At 46.0% G+C, this 23,613-nt stretch overlaps 1 pseudogene; it reads right to left on the bottom strand.

Annotated features, from left to right (window-relative positions):
* The window catches only part of LOC115516984, a 118,344-nt pseudogene that overhangs the window by 1,433 nt on the left and 93,298 nt on the right, over nucleotides 1-23,613 (bottom strand).

The raw sequence follows: 23,613 nt of genomic DNA, 5'->3' as shown, positions 1-23,613 counted from the left end.
CTTGTAAGAGAGACTCCAGACTGCTTTCTAGCCCTCTCTCTGCTACGTGAGGATACAAGAAACTAGCTGTCACCAGAATCGAACCATGCTGTTTTTCCAATCTTAGATTTCCAGCTTCCAGAACTTTGAGTATAAATTTCAGTTGTTTATAAGCCATCCAATCTATGGTACTTTGTTATAACAGCCCAAACTAAGACAAAGTCCTTTGTCAGATACGTGATTTGCAAATATTTTTTTTTCTCAGTCTGTGTCTTGCCTTTTACTGTGAGTATATGTGCCTTGGAACTTTGGGGAATTCATTGAGGCCTGGAGAGTCACTGCATCGTTCCAGAAATGAATTGTGTTTGCTTCCGTCAGTCACCTGGGGCACTTGTGTGATCCACAGTGAGTCGCCCACCAAGTTTGCTTTCTAGACAACAGGAAAGGGGGGAGGGCAGGACATACTTCTTCACTTTCTGGGCAGATGAGGAAGCCAAACACCTACTCTCACTCACAATCCTGGAACTTAGTCATGTGGTCATGTACAGCCATGAGGAAGGCTGAGAAACATAGTGTTTACCTTGGTGGCTATGTGCCCAGCTAAAAATCCTACGTAAAAGCAGTATCGTGCATTCCAGTAAATAAGAGACTCACATTCGAACTCAAATCTGTAGGATTCCAAAGCCATGCCCTTTCCACTACGTTCTGCTGCCTTCCTCGGAAGGAGCCAACAGGAAATTATTTTTTATAGACTCCTAAGAACCCTCAGGTCCCCCAGCCAGTAAATGGCAGAACAAGAGCCAGGACTTGAAAATGGGTCTTCTTCTCAGAGGATCATCTTCTCATTACTCCACACTGCTCTCTGGACTGTTCCTGGAAGGGGATTTGCAGGGTTATCTGGGTGACGTTGGATTCATTCTGTATTTTTCCACAGAGCTAGTAATTGTTCTCCCACACTTCATCCCTTCTCCTCTTTCCAGACAGCTCTGCCCTGCGGCCCAGCATTGGGAATTTTTCCGTCCTGCCTTGTGGCACTCATCCCAATTTTGTGGCTTCCCGAGCATCCTCTGAGCCACGGGGCCAGGAGGCTGGGAGTCAGCCTAGAGCCTCCCTGCTAGGGACAATATTTGGAAGTCGATGCCCCAATGGAATGTTCACGGCCACGGTCAGTCAGGAAATGCCACTGGCCTCGAGGCTGCACATAGAAGCATCTATTTTGGCCGAGAGGATGACTGAATCTGAAAATTATTGTTTCTTTTTCTTTCCTTTGAAGATTTTTGCAGAAGTTTGAGAACCAGCTAAGTGGGAAAAATGTCTGATAATTTCTGTCCTGTTGACAGAGTTCCTATTAGCTGTATATGCATGCTTTGAGTTCGTTCCGCTTCACTCTTTTGTCTTACATATACCCTGTCAGGTCTGTTTCATGGGTGGTTGATGTCTCCCTAACCAGAGGTGACAAGCTCCTTTCAGGGCCAAGAAAAAACGGTTAGAGACGCTGACTTCATGTGGGATAGCTGCCACCGAGAAAATGAAGCAATTTAAGCTGCTCGAAACCAAGGAAATCACTTTGCCTCTGTACAAAATAGACATCCGTGCCTTTTCTTCCCGCCTTCATTAGGTTATTAGCATATTCCTAAAATCTGAGGCCATAATGGACTTGAATTGTCCCAGAAGGAAACTTGAAAATTTGAGGTTATTCATCTCTCACCAGGATACCAGAATCCATCCGCTAAGCCAGTTGTCAGCACTGGGGTTGGTGCTGTGGGTGGTGGGGGAAGCACAAAAGAATTAGAAGACTCTCTTCGGTCCAGCAAATATTTATGTGGCACCTACCGTGTGGCAGGTACCCTTCCAGGCACCATAAATAAAACAGCCATTACCCTCCAGGGAAGCAATGGTTTCCTGTCAGAGTTGGTCATGCCAACACATATTTACAGTGAGATATGCTAATGCTCTGTGGAAGAATAAAATGCCCATTGGGGAAGCCATCTTCCTGAAGCCCCAAGAGGTCCAGAATCCAGAAAGAACATCTGTGGTCTGGGGAAAGCATTCAGAGTCCTTCACTGTGATTAAGTCCTGTGCTGGAGGAAGGTAGAGAGGGAGGGAGACACGTGTGGGAAAGCTGTGTACTGGCTTCTCTCTGTGGCCTCTGAGGGCTCATTCTTGGCCTTTCTCTGCCCTGCTCTTGCCCTGGAAGCTGACATCAGGGACTGTGTTACCTGGGCTTTCACACTCCTGCCTGCCAGCTGGGTTCAGCCAATAGGGGGGTCCCAGTAGAAGGTGAGATGGAACACGGAGAGTGAGGGTGGAATACTGATTCCTGCCACCCACCGGCTCCCTCCCTGCAGGCCATGGTGGCGGCCTCCTGCATTCCTTCCCAGGCCACAGCTCCCACCGGGTGGCCTGTCCTCTGTGGCTACAGCTCTCTCCAGGTTCCAGTAACACTGCCCTTCCCTTTTAGCCTAGAAGTGGGAACATCTCTCTGGTGAAGAAGCCTTGGATGCTGCAGTGTTGGTTCCCTTAATTTTACCAACCCTTCGGCAAACAGTCCCTTTATTAAACTCCTTTCCGTTGACCTTTATGAGGGGTCATCTGTTTCCTGCCAGAACCCCGGTGGACACTGCTAGGCTGGGTCAAATGTAAAGAACCGTCACACTCAGGAGTTGCTTTTGGTCTTGTTTTGTTTCACTGAGAGATAATTTAGGGGCTCCTGGGTGGTCCAGTTGGTTAAGCGTCCAACTCTTGATTTCTTCTCAGGTCGTGGTCTCACAGTTCGTGGGACTGAGCCCCATGTTGGGCTCTGCACTGGCAGGGCAGAGCCTGCTTGGGATTCTCTGTCTCTCTCTCTGTCTCTCTCTCTCTCTTTCTGCCCCTCCCTGATCATGCTTCCTCTCAAAATAAATAAATAGAACATTTAAAAATAAGGGAGAGATTTCGTTTACGTACAACATTGTATAGGCTTACGGTGCACAAGGTATTAGTCTGATAGGTTTATATATGCTGTATGATATACTCTATCATGTCACATTATTATTTCCCTTTTGTAGGGAAAATACATACTTTGTTTCTGTTTTACAACAGCTGTAGCAAGCTATTTTTTTTAACTCCTAAGATTATAAATTTAAGTTAACCAGATTCAAAAGACCCTATATTGTACAATTCCATTTACATGAAATATCCAGAAAAGGTGAAATCTATGAGGCAGAAAAGCAGAGCAGCTGGTGCCTGGGGCTGGGGTACAAATGAGGAGTGACTACAAAGGTGCATGAGGGACCTTTTCCTGGCGATGGATTGTGGTGATGGTCGCACAATTCTGTAAGTGTATTAAAAATCATTGAATGGGACTGCCTGGGTGGCTCAGTCAGTTGAGCCCCGACTTAGGCTCAGGTCATGATCTCGGGGTTGATGAGTTCAAGCCCTGCATCGGGCTTGCAGCTGTCAGCACAGAGCCCACTTTGGATCGTCTGTCCCCCTCTCTCTGCCCCTCCCCCGCTTGCTCGTGCATGTGCACTCTCTCTCTCTCTCTCAAAACCAGATAAATATTTTTAAAAATCATTGAATGGTATACTTCACATGGGTAAGTTTTATGACATATAAATTATACCTCAATAAAATTGGTAAGATTATGAACAAAACGTATCCACGATATGTAAAGTTTGGAAAAGAGAGGAAACGATCACCTGTAAACCCCACCCCCCTAACAGAACTATTATTATTTTTTCATCCTCCGTTCTAGCTATTTATTATCTGCAGTTGACAATTATGAACATAACATTAGCCAACAGTTACTGCAAGCTTCCCATGGCTCATGCCAGGTTAAACACAGAGCACGGGCCATCTCGTTCAGTCCTCACAACATTTCAGGAGGAAGGTACTATTACCATCACATTCCATTAAGAAGAAACCTGAAGCTCAGTTGCATAATGTGTAGAATCGTCAAATCACTATGTTGTATACCTAAAACTAATAGAACGTTGTATGTCAGCTGCACTTCACTTAAAATAACATAAAGTAAAAAGAAACTTGAAGCTCAAAGAGATTCACTGAATTGCTATGTAAACTTAATTTTCTACCTTATTACAGTTTTTTTTAGTGTTTGTTTATTTTTGAGAGAAAGTGAATGGGGGTGGGGTGAGGAAGGACAGAGAGAGAGGGAGACACAGAATCCGAAGCAGGCTCCAGGCTCCGAGCTGTCAGCACAGAGCCTGACGCAGGACTCGAACTCACAAGCCATGAGCTCGTGACCTGAGCCAAAGTCGGATGCTTAACCGACTGAACCACCCAGGTGCCCTGAGCCACCCAGGCGCCCCACCCTTGCTACTGTTGGGAATCTTTTTATTTTTTTCAGTGTTCCAGAGTTCTTTATTATTTTATTTTATTGACATATAGTTGGCATGCAATCCTATGTTACTTTCAGGTGGCCAACATTCATTCAACATTTCTATATATTACAAAGTGATCACTACAATAATTTAGTTACCATCTATCCCCATACAGAGCTGTTTTATGTTATTAACCATATGTTATTAACCATACTCTCCATGTTACACATTGCGTTGCGGTCTTCATTCTTTTAATGTCTGCAAAACAGTTTATTGGGTCAGTGTGCCACATGATACTTAATTCTTTCCTCTTCTGTAACACGTATGGTGTTCCATAAAAAATGTGATGAACTTCTTCATTAGAAAAAGCTTTATCTATATTGAACATTATCTTCTTAGGAGGCTTTTCAAGCAATTGCCCCCCCCCCAAAAAAAAATAATAATAATTTTAAAATTTCTTGAAGTGAAATCAGTTTCCAAAGGGTTGGGATTGATACTCACCTCTATCCTCGTCAGCACTAGACATGCTAGGATTTTCATGTTCTGCTTCAGTTAGTGGATCTGGCCCTTATTGTAATTTCCATTCATTTCACTACTAGAAGGGTTGGGCTTTTCACCATACCAGTTGAATTTTCTCTGTTGTAACTTGTCTATGATTTATGCCCTTTTATTTATTGGAATCTCATGGGTTTTCTTAGTAATGGCTATGAGTTCTGTATAAATATATTAACCATTAATGTTTTATCTTAGCTGAAAATGTTTCCCCTTTTTGCCTATCTCTTTATTTTATAAAATATTTTACCTATTTTTACATATGGAAATTATTGTTCTTTTCCTTTGTGAATTTATCTGTAGCTTCTAGACTTCACGGACACCTCTATCCGAGGCTTTGGCAACATTCAGTTATATTTTCTCCCGCCTTTCCTTAGTGCAATTTGTTTTAAATTTAAGAATAATCCATCACTGGGGCACCTGGGTGGCTCAGTCCGTTGGTTGATTCCTGATTTCTGGTCAGCTCATGATCTCATGGTTCATAGGATCGAGCCCTGCACTGACAGCGTAGAGCCTGCTTGGGATTCTCTCTCTCCTTCTGTCTCTCCTTCTCCCTCCCTCTCTCTCTCTCTCTGTGCTCCTCCCCCATGCTCGCTCACTCACTCGCTCTCTCTCAAAATAAATAAATAAACTTTAAAAAAAAAAGAATAATCCACCATTTATTTTTTAATTGAGGTATAATCGACATACATTATATTAGTTTCAGGTGTACAACATAGTGATTCAATATTTGTGTGTATAGTAGTCCCCCCATTATCTGTGGTTTTGCTTCTCATGGTTTCAGTTACCTGTGGTCAACCGTGGTCCAGAACATCTGATGTATCATTAGAAGGTCAGTGGTAGCCTAATGCTGTGTCGTGATGCACACACCATTCACCTCACTACGTCTCATCATGTAGGCATTTTATCATCTCACATCATCACAAGGGTGAGTACAGTACAATAAGGTATTTTGAAAAAGAGAAACTACATCCATCGAATTTTCGTTAGAGCATATTGGCGTAATTGTTCTATTTTATTACTAGTTATTGCTGTTAATCTCTCACTGTGCCTAATTTATAAATTCAACTGTATCATAGCTATATATGTATAGGAAAAACTTAGAGAGTTTGGTATTCTCTGTGGTTTCAGGCATCCACCAGGGGTCTTGGAACATATCCTCACAGATAAGGAGACTACTGTTTTGTGAAATGATCGCCACAATATGTCTAGTTAACATTCAGGACCATACGTAGTTACGGAATGTTTTTTCTTGTAACGAGAATTTTCCATATCTACTCTCTTAGCAGCCTTCAAACATATAATATGATATTATTAACGGTAGTCCCCATGTTATACATTACAGTCCATGAGCTTATTTATTTTATACCTGGAAGTTTGTACCTTTTCACCCCCTTCACCCATTTCACCACCCTCCTCCCCCTGCCTCTGGCCACCACCAATCTGTTTTCTGTATCTATGAGCTTGTTGTTGTCATTATCATTGCTGCTGTTGTTGTTTAGATAGTTGCACATGTAAGCGAGATCATAATGCTATTTGTCTTTCTGTTTGTCTGACTTATTCTATTTAGCCAAATGCCCACAAAGGTTCATCCTTGGTGTTGCAAATGGTGAGATTTCACTATTTTTTTTAAGACTGAATAATATTCCATTACATATATTATATATAATTATATAACATATATTAACATATATTACATATATGTGTATATATTAATATATTATATGTATATATACACATACACACCACATTTTGTTTGTTCATTCATCCATTGGAGAAACTTAGGTTGTTTCCATAGTTTGGCTATTGTAAATAATGCTGCAGTGAACATAGAGGTAATATATCTTTTTGAGTTAATGTGTTAATTTTCTTTGCATAAATACCCAGCAGTGGAATTGCTGCATCCCATGATAGTTCTATTTGTAATTTTTTTAGAAACCTCCATACTGTTTCTCATGGTGGCTACACCAATTTACGTTCCCACCAACTGAGCATGAGGGCTCCTTTTTCTCCATACCCTTACCAACACTTGTCATTTCTTATCTTCTTAATACTAGCCATTCTGACCTGTGTAAGATGATGATACCTCATTGTGGTTTTCATTTGCATCTCCCTGATGATGAGTGATATGGAAGCTATTTTCATGTACTGTTGGCCATCTGTATGTCTTCTTTGGAAAAATGTCTATTCATATTCTCTGCTCACTTTTAGTCAGATTATTTTTCCCCTGCTATTGAGTTGTACGAGTTGTATCCTTATATATTTTGAATATTAACCATTGATCAGATATATGTTAAATGTTTTCTCCCATTCAGTAGGTTGCCTTTTCATTTTGTTGATGGTTTCCTTTGATGTGCAGACGTGTTTTAGTTTAATGTAGTCCCACTTGTTTATTTTTGCCTTTGTTGCTTTTGCCTTTGGCATCAAATCCAAAAAAAATCACCACTCAGGATGATGTCGGAACTTATCGCTATGTTTTCTTCTAAGGGTTTTATGGTTTCAGGCCTTACATTCAAGTCTTCAGTCCATTTTGAGTCAAAATTTGTGTATGCTGTAAGACACTGGTCCAGTTTCTTTGTTTTGCATGTGGATGTTCAGTTTCCCCAATATTGTGTATTGAAGACACTGGCTTTCACCCATTGTACACTCTTGGTGCCTTTGTCATAAATTAATTGACTGTATACACATGGGTTTATTTCAGGGCTTTCTCTTTTGTTTTTTTTTCTTTTTAAGTTTATTTATTTATTTTGAGAGAGAGTGGGAGTGACAGTGTGGAAGGGACAGAGAGAGGGAATCCCAATCACATTGTCAATGTGAGCCCAATTGCGGGGCAGTGGCGGGGGGGGGGGAAGCTCGATGTTTTGGGGATTTCTATTTGTTCCGTTCATCTATGTGTCTGTTTTTATGCCAATGTCATACTTTGCTGATACGGTAGCTTTGTAATATAGTCTGAAATCAGGAAACATAATGCTTCCAGCTTTGTTGTTCTTGCTTAAGATTGCTTTGGCTATTCGGGGCCTTTTATGATTCTGTACAAAATTTAGGATTATTTGTTCTATTTCTATGAAAAATGCCGTTAGAATTTTGGCAGGGATTGCATTGAATCTATAGACTGCTTTGGTTAGTATGGACATTTTAACAATATTAATTCTTCAACGGGCATGCAATATCCATTTATTTGTGTTGTCTTCAATTTCTTTCCTCAGTGTCTTATAGTTTTCAGTGTATAGGTCTTTTATTCCTCAGTTAAATTTATTCCTGGGCACTTTATTCTTTTTTAATACAACTGTAAATGGAATTGTTTTCCTCATTTCTTTTTCTGATAGTTTGTTACTAGTGTATAGAAATACAACAGATTTCTGTATTCTGATTTGGCATCCTGCAACTTTACTGAATTCATTTATTCTAACAGTGTTTTAATGGAGTCTTTAGGGTTTTCTATACGTATAATATCATGTCATCTGCAAATAGTGACAGTTTTACTTCTTCCTTTCCAATTTGAATGCCTTTGATTTCTTTTTCTTGCCTCATTGGGGTGGCTAGGATTTCCAATCCTTGCAGAATAGAAGTGTTAAGAGTGGGCATCTCTGTCTGGTTCCTGATGTTAGAGGAAGAGATTTGAGCTTTTCACCATTCAATATGATGGTAGCTGTGGGTTTGTCGTACATGGCCTTTATTATGTTGAGGTATACATATATTTTACTGTATAGTTTGAGATATGAGTCTAAAAGACTTTTTCCCAAACTGCTACCCAACTTTTCCAGCGCTGAACATTACTTCCTTTCCCCACTATTTTTTTTGTGATACTGCCTTTATCATATATTACAGTGTTATATGAGAGTATGTTTGCTTCAGAACCACATGGTCTTAATTATTGTTTGAATATATACCTTTGGATTTAGTAGGTCTAAGAAATTTCATCTGTTCATCCTGCTTGTATGGCATCCAAGTCAATAGCAGGAAATGTGGGTCTCCTGCTCAACCCAGGACACAGGGGAGGCTGTTGATAAACTTTGGGGGGCATGCTATGACCCTGGGAGTGACAGAGATACCCAAGGAAAAGCGTGAACAAGAAGCCTGGCCCTGAGATGTTCAGAACTAACGATAAGAGCCTCTCAAGACAGTGTCACCCAATCCCTTGGGTGATAGAGAAGAAAACCTAGGTGAGGCAATTAAGCCTTTTGTCTAAACTCACAGAGGCAGTTAGTGGCAGAGTTGGAACTAGATCTGGGCCTCTTGACCACCGGTCAGGGGCCCTCTAGCGTTCCCCAGGACAGAAGGGTTTGTGAGTGGGGGAGAGGGGCATGTGGGTGCAGTATATGAATGCCACTTCACTAAAGCCTTTCACACCTGGTGTCTACACTTGATCCTCACCTCAATGATCTGTCAAGTCCTGTGCAGAGCCTCTTACCCAAACTCCCCTTAACCAACTGGTCAGATTCAGCAGCCCCCACTCCCTGGCATAAATCCACCAACCACTGCCCCCAGCTAGGAGCTCATCTGTGATGCATCTCTGTACTTCTGCTCCTATCAAATGTTTACCAAGAATCAGTTGTTTTTGTTCCCAAACCTGTTTATGCCACTTACACTTGACATTTTAAGTGTGCAACTTAACCCAAAGAGAGGGGTATGGAACAAAAGAAACTCATTGCTGTTTTATGACACACATGTTGCTTTGGGAAAACTTGACAAAGGTGAGTCACTAAAAATTCTTACGGAATAAAATGCAGACAAGATGACTGTAACACACACACACACACAGAGGAGGAGCTTTGTACAAACATAGAAGGATTCTGCACTCGCATTCTTTTGCAAGTAACTTAAGTTTCTCTTCTCTTTATAAAAACAGAACATGGAAATCATGAGCTTATATGAGACAGACAGGGAAAATGGTCATCCGAGGGTTCTTTTTTAAAAGAGAGGCCTTGGATTCACATCAAAATAAGATTATATGTGTCCTGTTTTATGATTTCCCGGAACAACCAAAATTTTTTATTAATCAACCAACTACCTGTCCCAGTCACATCAGATAGAAGGCTTCCTTCCATTTGCTATTCCTATAAAATGATCCTCATTTTCAGAAGAGTTGTCTAGACTTCCAGCACCATGGTCAGACTTTGAGAGGGAGACATGTGACTGTGACACTGGGCATAAGGCCACAGAAGCATTGGTGTCCAAATTCCAGCTCTACCCTAACCAACAGTGTGGCCTCGGGCAAATCATCTATGCTCTTTGAACTCAACTTTCTCATCTGCTAAACAGTTTCTGTGTCTTGGGATTGCTGTCTACTTGAAAGGAAATGATGTTGTTAGCACCCAGCATAGTGTCAGACCAATTTTTGAAGTGTGAGCTTCCTTTGCTGATGCTACATGGAAGAAGTGGAAATGAAATGAGTGAGCCTCAGTGGGTGGATTGGATGTGAGTGGGCAAGAAGGATAGGTAGCATCCCTCCTCATTGTCAGATTCCAATTCACAGAATAAGGCGGCCTTTGGAGAGGACACCTGGTAAGTGATTCAGCCAGATGTATGTTCAGACCCTGTACCTGAGGGTCAAGACAAGAGGACCCTGGTAACAGATCATGCAGGACCACACAGGAGCCAACTAAAGGGGTAGTTTCTGGGTCCTGTAAGAGGGGAGCAGCTACCCAACTGGAATCAATTTTCTTTTTTGCTTTTAAGGTTTTTTTTTTAAGTGTTTATTTATTTTTGAGAGAGAGAGAGCGTGAACAGGGGTGGGGCAGAAAGAGAGGGAGACACAGAATCCGAAGCAGGCTCCAGGTCCTGAACTGTCAGCACAGAACCAAACACGGGGCTCGAACCCACGAACTGTGAGATCATGACCTGAACCTAAGTCGGATGCTCAACTGACTGAGCCACACAGGCGCCCCAACAGGAATCCATTTTCAGAGGATGGTAACACCTGGCAGGTGTGCTTTGCAGTGCCTTGGAGGGCATTCTGAGTCCTGGGACCTAGAAGCTGTTTTCAGTGGAAGTCAGCATCCTGTGACTTCCCCAGCGCTGGGCCAGGAACTGAGATACTTGTCATCCTCAGCACTAGAGGAAGCCCCACTTAGTTCCAGAGCATCTCTCTTCCTCCCTCACCATCCCTCACATCCACTCACTCCCTTCCTCTCCCCCTTTCTCTGTCTCTCTCTCTGTCTCTGCCTCTCTCTCTCTCTCTCTCTCTCTCTCTCTCTCTCTCTCTCTCTTAGTGGCTGAGTCAGATGGAGGAGTCCTCACATTTCACTGGTTGGCAGTTTTTGCCCTTCCCAGGATACCCGTCTTCAGCCCATAAGTTGCAGAAAGAGCTCCTGCCAGCACAAGTTATTTTGGTTAGCAGAGTCACCACACCAGAAAACAAGATATGACCCCACCTTGCGTCTGGTCAAAGGGGCTGGAACCAGCTGGAACCACAAGATCTCCAAAAGCCCTAACTGAGGCATCACCCATTTGAGTCAAGGGCCCGGTCCCGGCCCTCGTGACCCAACCCCTAACTGGAAAGGGGCAGCCAACCCTCTGCCCTGTTGATGCGGATTCTCAGGGGGCATTGGCACCCATCCAGTGCAGCCCGTCTACAGCCTCCAGGCTTTTATGTTCAGACCACTGCTCCCTGATGCTTCTGGTTCGTATTATTGTGAACGGTACCCTGGGTCTTGGCTGCCTGCCCCACTAGACCCTGTGTTCCCTCAGGTGAAGGACCATACCTGTTTTTGTCCCTCTAGAACAAATCACAGTGACTAGAACATAGTAGATGTTGGACAAACATTAGTTTTCTTCCCCTCATTGTTCCTCTGCAAGCAAGCCATCTGAATCTCAGCTCTTTCACCTTCAAGAATCTCTCCTATCTAGAAGCTCTTCTCATTTCCTCTGTGTAGCCAAGTCCACCGGGCCTGACTCTCCCAGTCCCCTAAGATTTCTGCCCTTCTGGCCTCCTTCAGTATTTGCTGCCTTATACCTGCTGCCCCGCACTCCAATGTATCTCCTGAGATCCCAAGCAGAAGTGGTCCACACGTGGGCATAGGCATACTCTTCCGGGAAATCTCAAAGGAGTCCTCGATCCCCAAAAGGTTCAGAACCATGGGGGAGTGGATGAGGAGGCCCGGGAAGGCTTCGGACAGAGCAGCACTTTAGTAAGACTGGCCTGGCAGTGTGCAGGTGGGCTCTCCTTGTCCCTTTTGTAATGTTCCCTTTTTGGCTGGGGAAACTTTGGGAGAGGCTCCAGCATTGTGGCATTCAATGTGTGTCTGCCCTTCCTGTGACAGCATTCAGATGTCATGAGTAATGGTGGCTATCAGAATAGCCACTCGTTAGGCTTGTCGTCTCTATAGTTTCCCCCTTCTTCATATTCTTCACATTTATAAAGCAGAAATCCTGTTGGCTCGGCTGGAGTTGAAACTAGAGATGGAGTGAATTACCCTGGTCTCATCTAAAATAGATAAGGAGGCTGAGTTTGGTGAGAGCTGTAGTCAGCCATTTGCATGGACACCACTCACAACGGCAGGAAATGATACCCCCTTGTAAATAAATCACCCGCTGGCAGCCTCACCTTGGAATATTTATAAGGAAATGGACCTGGGAAGAAGAACGGTATGTCTAGGCTGCAAAAATTATTGGAAGAAGGGCTTTCTGGTATGTCTAGAAAAGTTAGATTCTTGGTTGCCTGTAGGAAGAAAGGAGAGAAAGAAAGGAAAGCTGACGATTCCATCAGGAGAAAAATGGTGTGTTGAATTTTTATTTCATTTTCAACAGTGTCCGGTCCTTGTGTGTGTCTGAGAGTATTTCTCGCTACAGGAGAGTGGAACTTAGTGGGGGAGTCTGATTCTCTCCCTTCCTAACCTCCGAGCTTTGGTAGGGTAACCGGGGGTAGGATTCCCCCAGATGTTGGAGGAGAACCCCCAAGTTTACTCTCAAAAATACCAAAGCCCCGTCTGCGCCGTGGGCCACAGAGACACTGGGCTGGCCCCCCTTCTCTGGGTCTAATATTGAGGAAGCACCTTGGGTGAAAGGGAATCTGCCATTGAGAGGAGATACAATGGACGTGGTGAAGTATCAGTGTGCACTTATCTCGATGCAGAGCCAAACACTGCAAGGGGACCCCCAAGTTCAATGAGCACAGCGTAACCTTAGGTATGCCGCCTCCTCTGGGAGCACCTTCCCCACCTGCACCCCTCCAACTGAGCAGTTTGTCTCATCTATTAAACTCCTCCAGGGATGATGGGGAATCACATCCTTCCCCCGCCTCCACCAGGAAAGTCTCAGAGAACCCAGGAGAGGAGTGTGTTGGTTGAGGAGGTGCACTGAGCAAGGAACAGGGAGCATTGAACTTTGTGGTCTTGAGCCATTGATTTTGAGCTCACTGAGTCCTCATAAGCAACAGCAGATTTAACAGCAATTCGTGTATTCATGCATCCTTGAACCACATGCACCACTGTTCTAGGTATGGATGGTGGGGTCACAAGATGCAAAAGGCAAGAGCCCATGTCCCCTGGGAATCGGAGATGTACAGGAAAGGTAACACAGAAGTTACAGTACTATAAAGTAAACTACTGACAGAGATACGTGGAAGGTTCTAGAGGGTTGGGGGGGTGCACATCACCCAGCCTAAAGGCAGGGGGTTATAACAGGGGGTAGCATCTGGGCTGGGTGCTAAAGGATGAGTAGAGATGAGCCAGGCCAAAGAGGAGTGAACTTCCAGGGAGAGGGACAGTGGAGAGACTCCCAGAGTGGGGAGACATCACAGTACATAGAAAAAAATGAGAGCATGTTGCTGTTGCCGATGGAAGTAGCAAAAAATGGCTGTAGAACAGTAGTCAGGAACAAAACATAAGGGACCTCGAACCTCAACCTAAGGAGCACGAATCCTGTAAATGATCTTGTTAGAATGTGACCCAGAGCCTGTCATTCCTCTGCTCATAGCTCTGCAGTGGCCTTCATGTTCCCCACGGTAAAAGCCAAGGTCCTTATAGTGGCCCACAGGCCCCACAGGCCTGGCTTCCAGCTGACTCTCTGACCTCATCGTTTTCTGTTGCCTCCGCCCCGCACTGCACACTCTGACAAGCTCTTCCTGAGCCTTGTAACAAGCCAGGAAACTCCTGCCCCAGGACCTTTGCACTGTCTATTCCTCTGCCCAAAACACTCTTCTCCCAGATACTTATGTGGCTCATTCTCTCACCTCCTCTAAGTCTTGTTGAAATGTTACTTCTTGGTGAAGCCTGCCCTGACCCTCCTTTCGAAACTGCCACACCCTCCTTCTCTCATTCCACACTCCTAAACCCCTGACCCTGTTTGATTTTGTTCTTCCAGAGCACTTATTAGGTCTCTCCAACTAGAATATAAACTGGACCAAGGCAGGGGTTTTTATCTACCTTCTTTATTGCTATGTCCCCAGCGCCTAGAGCCGTGGCTAGCCCATAATGCTTTCAAAGAGTTCTTTTTTTTTTTTTTTTAACATTTTTAATGTTTACTTATTTTTGAGAGACAGAGACAGCGTGCAAGCAGGGGAGGGGCAGAAAGAGAGAGAGGGAGACACAGAGTCAGAGGCAGGCTCCAGGCTCTGAGCTGTCAGCATAGAGCTGGACTCAGGGCTTGAACCTATGAATGGGAACATCGTGACCTGAGCTGAAGTCAGACACTCAAGCTACTGAGCCACCCAGGTGCCCCAAGAGTATTTCTTTCTTTTTTTTTTAAAGTTTATTTATTTATTTTGAGAGAGAGGTAGACAGCATGAGTGGGGAGGAGGCAGAGAGAGAGAGAGAGAGAGAACATCAAGCAGGCTCTGCACCTTCCGTGAAGAGCTCGATGAAGGGCTCGAACCCACGAACCGTGAGCTCATGACCTAAGGAGAAATAAATTGGTCGCTTAACCAACTGAGCCACCCAGGTGCCCCTCAAAGAGTATTTCTTAGTTAACAAGTGACTAAGCTAGAGAACCATGAACAGGCATTAGGCGAGGGGAGGGACGTACTCTAGCTACAAAGCATAGACTCATGGCGGTTTTCCCTTTCCCCCTCTTTTTAACATGACCCACAGTAAACACATACTACATACACACAAATATACTTTTAAAAAAGTCTAACTGAAACAAAACTTCCATGAAATAATAGTTACCCTTTTCACCTTTTACAGTGTTCCATGATCTATTCTATTTGATCTATTCTATGGCTACTTTGTTTTAAAAAAATACATAATGTGGGGCACCTGGGTGGCTCAGTCGGTTAAGCATCTGACTTTGGCTCAGGTCATGATCTCACAGTTTGTGGGTTTGAGCCCTGCGTTGGGCTCTGTGGTGACAGCTCAGAGCCTGGAGCCTGCTTTGGATTCTGTGTCCCCCCCTCTCTCTCTGCCCCTCCCTCATGCTCTGTCTCTCTTTCTCTCTCTGTCTCAAAAGTAAATAAACATTTAAAAAATTTTTTAAAAAATCATAATGATCCAAAACTATTAAATTTTGTTCACATCCCACCAATAGGTGAAGGACCAGAATTGCAAAAATACTGCTCGAATATTCTGGAATTAGATCATGAGGATGGGTGTATAACTTTGGAAATATACCAAAAACAACTGTACACTTTAAAATGATCAAAATGATGGCTTTTATGTGATATAAATTTCATCTCAAAAAACCATTTCATTGATATGCAGGATTAATTTGAAAGAGGCCAACCTGGAGACAGAAGACCAATTTTAGAAAATGAGTGTAATAATCCCGGTAGGAGGTGATGAGTGGACAGTGAGAGTCAAAATAGAGAAGGACAATTCCAGAACTATTTAGGAGGTTAAATTGGAAAGCACAGAAATAGGGAGAGTCAAGGAGGATTCTAGACTTCTGCCTCAGTTAGTAGGAGATGATGGTGCTATCATTAGAAATCAAGAGCACAGTCCATACGCCTAGTAGGATACCATATTTATTAAAAATAAATAACCTGTGTGTGTGTGTGTGTGTGTGTGTGTGTGTACTTTGTTGATGCACAGAAAAGCTACAAGGCAGCACATCACCATTGGCCAAGCAGGGAAGCCTACTGTGTAGGACTAGAGGTGCACCAGCGTTCAAGGGGTGGACAGAGGGAGAGGAAAGCAGGAAGGACACCAGAGGGAAGGGATACAGAGAGCCCGGGAGTATGCCATGGTGTGGAAGGCAGGAGAGCAGAGACTTCTAGAAGGAAGGTGACCAGCCAAGACATCTAGAGATGTGGGTCCTGGAAAGTGAAGGGGGAGCAAAGTCAGAGGAAGAAGGACAGGAGGCTGAAAGGTTAAGGTCCACCTGGGGAGTCTCAGTTTTTCAGGAACAGCTTCTCCAAGTGAGGTACACGTTCAAAACCAGCCATCCCTTGGACCGCGACAGGCCAGCTTACCCCTCACTCCCTCCTCCCTCCCATTTGTGGCTTCCCTACATGGAGGTCCAAGTGGCCTCTGAAGGACACCCCTGAAGGAAATTTCCTGTTAATAAGATTCCTCCCTCTGGGCTAGGCAAAGAGTGGGCAGTTGTGACAACACTAAGGGCTGGATGGAAATAGGGTGGAAATAGGAAAATGGACAGTTCTCACTCTGAGGGAAAGAAACGCACAATTATTTGTTCAGCTAGATCCAGTCCTCACTGGTAATAGGTCTTCCACCAGCCACCTAGAGATGTGGTCCGGCTCTAAGACCCCACGTGAGGCCAGAGAGAGGCAGACTGCTGTCCGTGGGGGAGGGGCTGAGATCTTTCCAGAAAGGGGTCGATGTCGGACAGATTTCTTACACGCTGTCAGAGAAGTATGCAGCCTCTTCAGGATAACAAAGTAAATCCCTCAAGGACTTCACAGAGACAGAGCTGGAAAATAGGGTGTGGACACGACCAGTGGCCTTGAATCACCGTGTAGCACTCACATCGAAGAACAGGACTGCATTGATCCCACAAACGTTCATGAAGCTCTTGTCACCTGCAAAGCAAAATGCTCAGGTGTTGAGAAGGGTACAGACTGGGCCCCTCCTTGTCTGTACAGCGTCTTTACATAAAACAGAAGAAAACCCACCTTTTCCTCTGGGCCAATACAGGCCCTTGCCAGGGAGCACAGCTTGGTGAGCAACGTGCAGCCTACATCGGATCCCACTACCTCGCACCTCCAAGCTGGGGGCTCTTGTGCAGTGTCCAACCTGCGCAAGCATACACGGCAGCCCCAGATACAGAGACGAAGATGGCAAAGCCTTCCACCCCCAGAAGCTCATAAATGGGTTGGCCAGCACACACACGTAACCAGCCAACTAACAGAAGCAGCCTCTGGGAAATGCTGAAACAGAAGTGCAAAGGATGGAGGGGGCTTCCTCCAGACCGGAGAGATTCACTCTGTCAGGGAAATCGGAGAAGGCTTCCTGAGAAGATGAAATCTGAGCCAGGCCTTGAAATGTTGCCACGCAGGGGAGTAGAGAAAGGAGGCACAGGATTTCAAGGTGCCTTCTGGGAAAGGGGTGTCGACTGTTACGGCCGCAGATGAAAGCCAGAGGATGGAGGAAGACAGCTGGAAGGATGTTATAAGAGATGCAAATAAAGGTCATATGGGGGAAAGCATTGAGGGACTTACTGAGGAATGTGAGCTTGGAAGGAGCCGGAGGAATCTGGGGAGTGGAGATCCCCTCCAACCCCCTGTCCTGGGCCTTTGTCAGAAGCGGGGTTGTCTTGCAAGAGGAATTCACACTGTGGCCTTCCAAAGGGGGTCCCAGATGCTCTTCACAACAGCTGAGGGAGTCCCTGAGGTGGGCGTCAGCATGACCGCATCCCGCAGACATGACCGCATCCCGCAGAGGGGTGGTTGAGACATGTGTGCAGACGCATCACGGGACAGGGAGAGCCTGGGGAATGCCCATCCAGCTGCATCAGTTAGAGGTCATCTCAGACAGCCCTGCCCTTGTTCCTGTGGAAGAGGGGACACCCTGCCCTGCTTGGGGGCCCTAAGGAGGTGGTGCATTCCACCAGAAGGCCTCCTGGAGAGAGCTTGCCTTTCAGAATCCATAGTAGGGACTAAAGATCATGGCATCACCCGGTCCAGGTAAACCTGGGTACTATGCGCAGTCAGTCTTCTTGCCCCGGAATTCCTAAATCCAAGAGCCTCAAACCTCCCCACTCCGTGCTCCTTCTGAGATAGACTGGCATTGCAGGGCGAAATCCCATGGCCAACCACTTTCTCCTTCTGAAAAGCCTCTTCCCTGACTTCTCCTACATGCTTGCTTCTCCAAGAACGGTCTGCAGCCCAGTAGCATCAGCATCACCTGGGAGCCTTATGGACCCACAGAATTTTGGGCTCGGTCCCAGATTTACTGAGTCTGCATTTTTACAAAAGCCTCGGGGGATTTGTGTGGGCTTCGAAGTCTGAGAAGCCTGGCCTACACCATTCGTTCCCGTTCATGACGTAGTTCCCTGACCCCCTTTGCTCAGTCTCCTTACCTTGGCTCACGAAGCCTCTTTCGTTGTTGCTGCAGGGAAAGTGGGTGGTGCCCTAAGCTGACGCGTTACTAAGGCTCAGACACCATTGGTCAGAACTGGTCACGTGACCCCATCTAACTTCGATGGGAGGAGGGGGTGACAGAGGGGGACCCTGCTGGGTCCTGGCCCACAAGGAGGGGGCAGTTGGATTAAGGTGAGCGCTGGAAATCGCTGCCAACCATCTCCTCCCTTTCTCCAGAGCCCTTATCATCGTTGACATACTGTGTATTTGCCTGTTTACCTATTTGGGGTTCTGCGCCCAAGCATATAAGCTTTCTCAGGGCAGATAATTTATTTTGTTCATTGCTGTATTGCCAGTACCTGGAACAGAATCTAGCACATAGTAAGCCCTCAACACATATTTGATACATGAGTCACTGATAAAATGAACAAATGAATGGGCTGGATGGTATGTATATATGGGGGCCGGATGTGGAGGGCAGTGTTGTCGAGGAGGAGCCTGGCAATAAGAAGGGGTCATATCCCAAAAGGCATTATAAGCCATGTAAAGGAGGTTTTGCTCTATTCTGTGGGGTGTAGAGAACCACTGAGGGGATTTTAAAAGGGAGGTAATGTTCTGGAAAGTCACTCGGGATGCAGTTCAGAGGATGGATTGGAATGCACCCCGCGGGATGGTGCATGGTGGTTTAAACCTAGATGGCGAAGTGCCTGAAGGAGGAGAAACGAGACTTGCCGAGACCTTGAATGTGGGTTTGAGAGGGCTGGAGGTGACTTTAAAGAGGTTGGCTCTGAGGGGCGCCTGGGTGGCTCAGTCGGTTAAGCGACCGACTTCAGCTCAGGTCATGAACTTGAGGTTCGTGGGTTCAAGCCCTGCATCGGGCTCTGTGCTGACAGCTCAGAGCCTGGAGCCTGCTTCGGATTCTGTGTCTCCTTCTCTCCCTGCCCATCCCCCACTCACACTCTCTCTCTTTCAAAAATAAACATTAAGAAAAAATTTTTTAATTTAAAAACAAAGGGGGGGGGTTGGCTTGAGGTAACTAGGATGGAGTCCCTTTATTCATCCTCAGGTGAGGAGGCCTGAGTACAGGAGCAGATCCGGGGAAGCTGGTGGTGAGGGCTTCATCTGAAACACGTGAACGTTAACATGCCTATTCAACATGCCCCTGCTTTGCTGAACTCCCCACATATGTGATGCTTTTCCTCGCCGCTGAAATTTTGCGCACACCATTTCTGCCCATGAATAGGGTGCCTTCTGTCCCAACCCCTCCTCGCTCTGACCTCAGAGAACAAATCAGAGAATGCTGAGAACATGGGCCATTCTCTCTGTGTCTGTCTGAGAGCTCCCCACCCCATCCCCAAGTGGGTGTAGAGGTCTCCAGGGCTGGCGGGGACTCGTCAGCTGGGCCCCACGAGGACCAGGATGTGTGGATCGACAGCCTCCAGTCAGGGCCAAGGCGGCCACCCTGTTCAAAGCCAGCCGCCGCAGTCTGCCCTGGGTGACACAGTTACTTGTGGGTGAAATGCAGCTCTCCCTGACATGGGGTGCTCCCCCTCTGGGTTCTGCTCCCCAGCCTTGGTCCCAGACAGTGCCCCTGTCATTCCCATTCTTGCCCTGGCCTGGTCCCCCATGCTGACTTCCTTCCCAAAGGCCTGCCTTTTCCAAAGTGGGATGGGATTGAAAGTGATCCCTCGACGCCCTCGCTCAGCGGCACAAGACAGAAGCCTGCAGCCGTCTCTTTCTGCTTGAAGGAAGAGTGTGGGCCTGCTTAATCCAGCCCCTAGGAGATCCTCCCTGGCCGGCTGGATGGTTGGGAACCAGTCCGGGACCATCGTTCAGCTGCAGCCCGACTCTGGTGGTCTTCAGGGTGGTAATTCAGTGCATAGTTAGCTTCTCCGCGGCTTCTAACTGCTGCGCTGGGAGGTGATTGAATATCGCCTCATACATTAACTATGTGCAGGAGAAGGCCGTTCCAGCTCCATTACCCAACCCTCCACCTGTGGCCCCATCCTTTCCTCACTGGCCATCTGGATTGATTAACAAGGGCTCCGGTATATGGAGCTGTCACAAGCACTATGTGGGCAGGGGGCCCTGCTTGTAACCAGCCTGTCAGTCTATACTGAGTGTCCCTCCCCTCTTTGGAGACTTAGGCACACCATCCTGGCGTATTCATCAGAGCCCCTTCGTTTGTGAGCGCGTGTCTCCAGCTTAGGACTGTGCCACCCCGCCATCTGCTCCACATCCTGTAGAAGGGGCTTTGGCAAAGAGAATCACAATTCAGCAGTTTTGATAAACCCCCAGAGACGATCATCCCCGGGCCATTTCCCAGGGCAGGAAGTACCCGCCCCTACTTGTGCCTTACAAAACTCAGCCGCAAAATAAAGGGTTGCTAGCTTGCAGACGAATTGGCACAGCTGGGAAAGAAAAGTGCAGATGGAGAGCGCCTCGTCTTTCCAAATATCAGTGGGTAAAGAAGAAACAGCAAGCCGCTGCATCCAAAGCCTTTGGACAAAGAAGAAAATAACTCAAAACTGTGAATTTGGGTTGAAGTGCAAAGGGCTGTTGCCTGGAGTTGGGCAGGAGGGGAGTAAGAGGAGGGAGGCTCGTATTTGCTGAGTCCCTGCCACGGATCAGAGGCTGGGCAGGCAATTTCCCGTGCATTCTCTCACCACAGCGTGGAGGCAGGTGTTTCTGCGGCCATTTGTCAGGTAAGGTGGCACCATATGCAAAGCAGTGATTCAACAGTGGCTGTCTCATTCCGAAGTCCACGGTCTGTCTGGTACCACGTTCTCCCCCACCACATTTCAGGAAAGCGGGGACCCTGAAAGGAGCTTAACTCATTCAAACAAAATCAGAACAAGAAACTTGAGAGCACGTGTCACCGAATAAAAATAGTTTGAATAATCTGTATTGAATTGAGGGTCTCCCGAGGCATCCATCCAGGAGGGAGCCTGGGGAGTAATTGGGCCTAAGGACACATTGTGCTGAGTAAACCTATTCCCCCAAGTACCACAGCTGATGACATTGAACACTCCTACCATGACTACCGTACCTGAGGGGGATTGGACAGAGTCTAAAAGAGGCACACCACGGGCAGGTGAAAGGCAGGGAACTGAAACCGTGCCTTGTGGCCCTAGCCCTCAACTCTGAGACTCTGACGCCTCCTTAACCACGGTTTGGATGCACGAAGGGCAAGCAGGAAAAGGTTTGGCGGATCTTCTGCCCAGGGCCGTTTTAAATTTTATTTTTCTCGTTTCATTTAAGTATGATTAACATGGTGTTATATTAACATGATGTCAGGTGTACAACATAGTGATTCAACAGTTCTGTGCATTGCTCAGTCCTCCTTTGTTTCTCCATCCCCCCATCCACCTCCCCTTTGGTAACTACCCGTTTGTTCTCTCTGGTTAAGAGTCTGCTTTTTTGTTTGTCTCTTTGTTCGTTTGTGTCTTTCTTAAATTCCACATACGAGTGAAATCGTATGTGTATTTGTCTTTTTCTGACTGACATATTTCACTTCTCATTATCCATCCATGCTGTTGCAAATGGTAAGATCTCACTCTTGTTTTTTTATGGCTGAATAGTATTCTGTTATATTTATATGTATGCAACACATTTTATTTATCCATTCATCTGTGGATGAACACTTGACTTGCTTCCGTATCTTGGCTATTGTAAATAGTGCTGCAATAAACATAGGGGTGCATATATCTTCTCAAATTAGCATTTGTATTTTCTTTGCTAGTAAGTACCCCGAGTGAGAGTTGCTGGGTCATATAATTCTATTTTTAATTTTTCTGAGGAAGCTCCACAGTGCTTTCCACAGTGGTTGCACTAATGTGCATTCCCACCAACAGTGCACAAGGGTTCCTTTTCCTCCACATCTTCACCAACACTTGCTATTCTTGTGTTTTTTATTCCAGCCATTCCGGCAAGTATCAGGTGATACCACGTCGTGTAAACCTTCACGGTCTTGTAGAATCGCACTATCATGATTAATACGAGCAGTAACCATTGCAGTGGTCTAAATGTTTGCATCCTCCCGCAATTCATATGTTGACATCCTAACCCCCAGTGCAATGGCATTTGGAGGCGGGGCCTTTGGGAGGTAATTAGGTGATCAGGATGGATCCCTCAGGAATAGGATTGGTGCCCTTATAAAAGAGGCTCCATAGGGGCGCCTGGGTGGCGCAGTCGGTTAAGCGTCCGACTTCAGCCAGGTCACGATCTCGCGGTCCGTGAGTTCGAGCCCCGCGTCAGGCTCTGGGCTGATGGCTCAGAGCCTGGAGCCTGTTTCCGATTCTGTGTCTCCCTCTCTCTCTGCCCCTCCCCCGTTCATGCTCTGTCTCTCTCTGTCCCAAAAATAAATAAACATTAAAAGAGGCTCCATAGAGCTGACTTGCCTTCCTTCTGCCAAGCGAGGCAGTCAGCAACCTGGAAGAGGTTCCTCACGAGATCCCGACCGTGCTGGCACTCGGACATTGGACTTCCAGCCTCCAGAACTGTGAGCAATTTCTGTCGTTCATAAGCTACCCAGTCTGTGGTACTTTGTTTTAGCAACCCAAACAGACGTAAGGCACGCATTATTTTTCAGCTGCTCTGAAAGCAATCTGGGACCGTGTTGGGGGGATTTCAGCAGTGGTGGATGGTAGACAGCTTGGCTATGTGTGGTGGCGAAGGGCCGGAAGGAGAGGTACAGAGATTCCCAGAGCCCGAATGTTCTCCAGAGAACAGCAGATGGTATCTGAAGGCAGAGTGATATGCAGACTTGCCACCGGAGGAGACATGTGGAGGGAGAAGTGGGAAGGCATTCCGAATACTTCCCACTCCTACCCGCTCGTGTAACTGGTCAGATATGTTGCCAAGTAAATAAAGCTCAGGAGTAGTTTACAGCAGCATTGTCCAATAGAACTTTCTGTGATAATGGAAGTGTTCTTTATCTGCACTGTCCAATATGGCAGCCATTAGCCACACATGGCTAGGGAGCACTGCAAGTGTGGTTAGTGTGACTGAGGAATCATATTTTTTTGTATTTCATTAATTGAAATTTTAAATAGCCACATGTGAGGAGTGGCTCCCAGGTTGGATGTCACAAAGAGCAAACTAACCTTACATTTAGAAAATTATGGAACGGAGGCCATGTCTGGAGAGGGTTAGCCTTAATCAGGTACCACATTGCAGCATAAATAACCCTGGGCATCTGAGACAAGGAAGGGAAATTCCAACGGAAGGTGTGTTGCTGAGGGGTGTATGAAGACAGCCTCACCAGCTCAAGTTTTTCCAGCAACAGCCGTATTCATTCGGCATCTGGAATTTGACCAGATAGGTGTGGCTCCAAGGTATGTGACT

This window comes from Lynx canadensis, chromosome B3 (genome assembly GCF_007474595.2).
Source record: "Lynx canadensis isolate LIC74 chromosome B3, mLynCan4.pri.v2, whole genome shotgun sequence".
Classification (NCBI taxonomy): domain Eukaryota; kingdom Metazoa; phylum Chordata; class Mammalia; order Carnivora; family Felidae; genus Lynx; species Lynx canadensis.
Note: the sequence above shows the minus strand (reverse complement) of the source record. Positions and strands in the feature narration are given on the sequence as shown.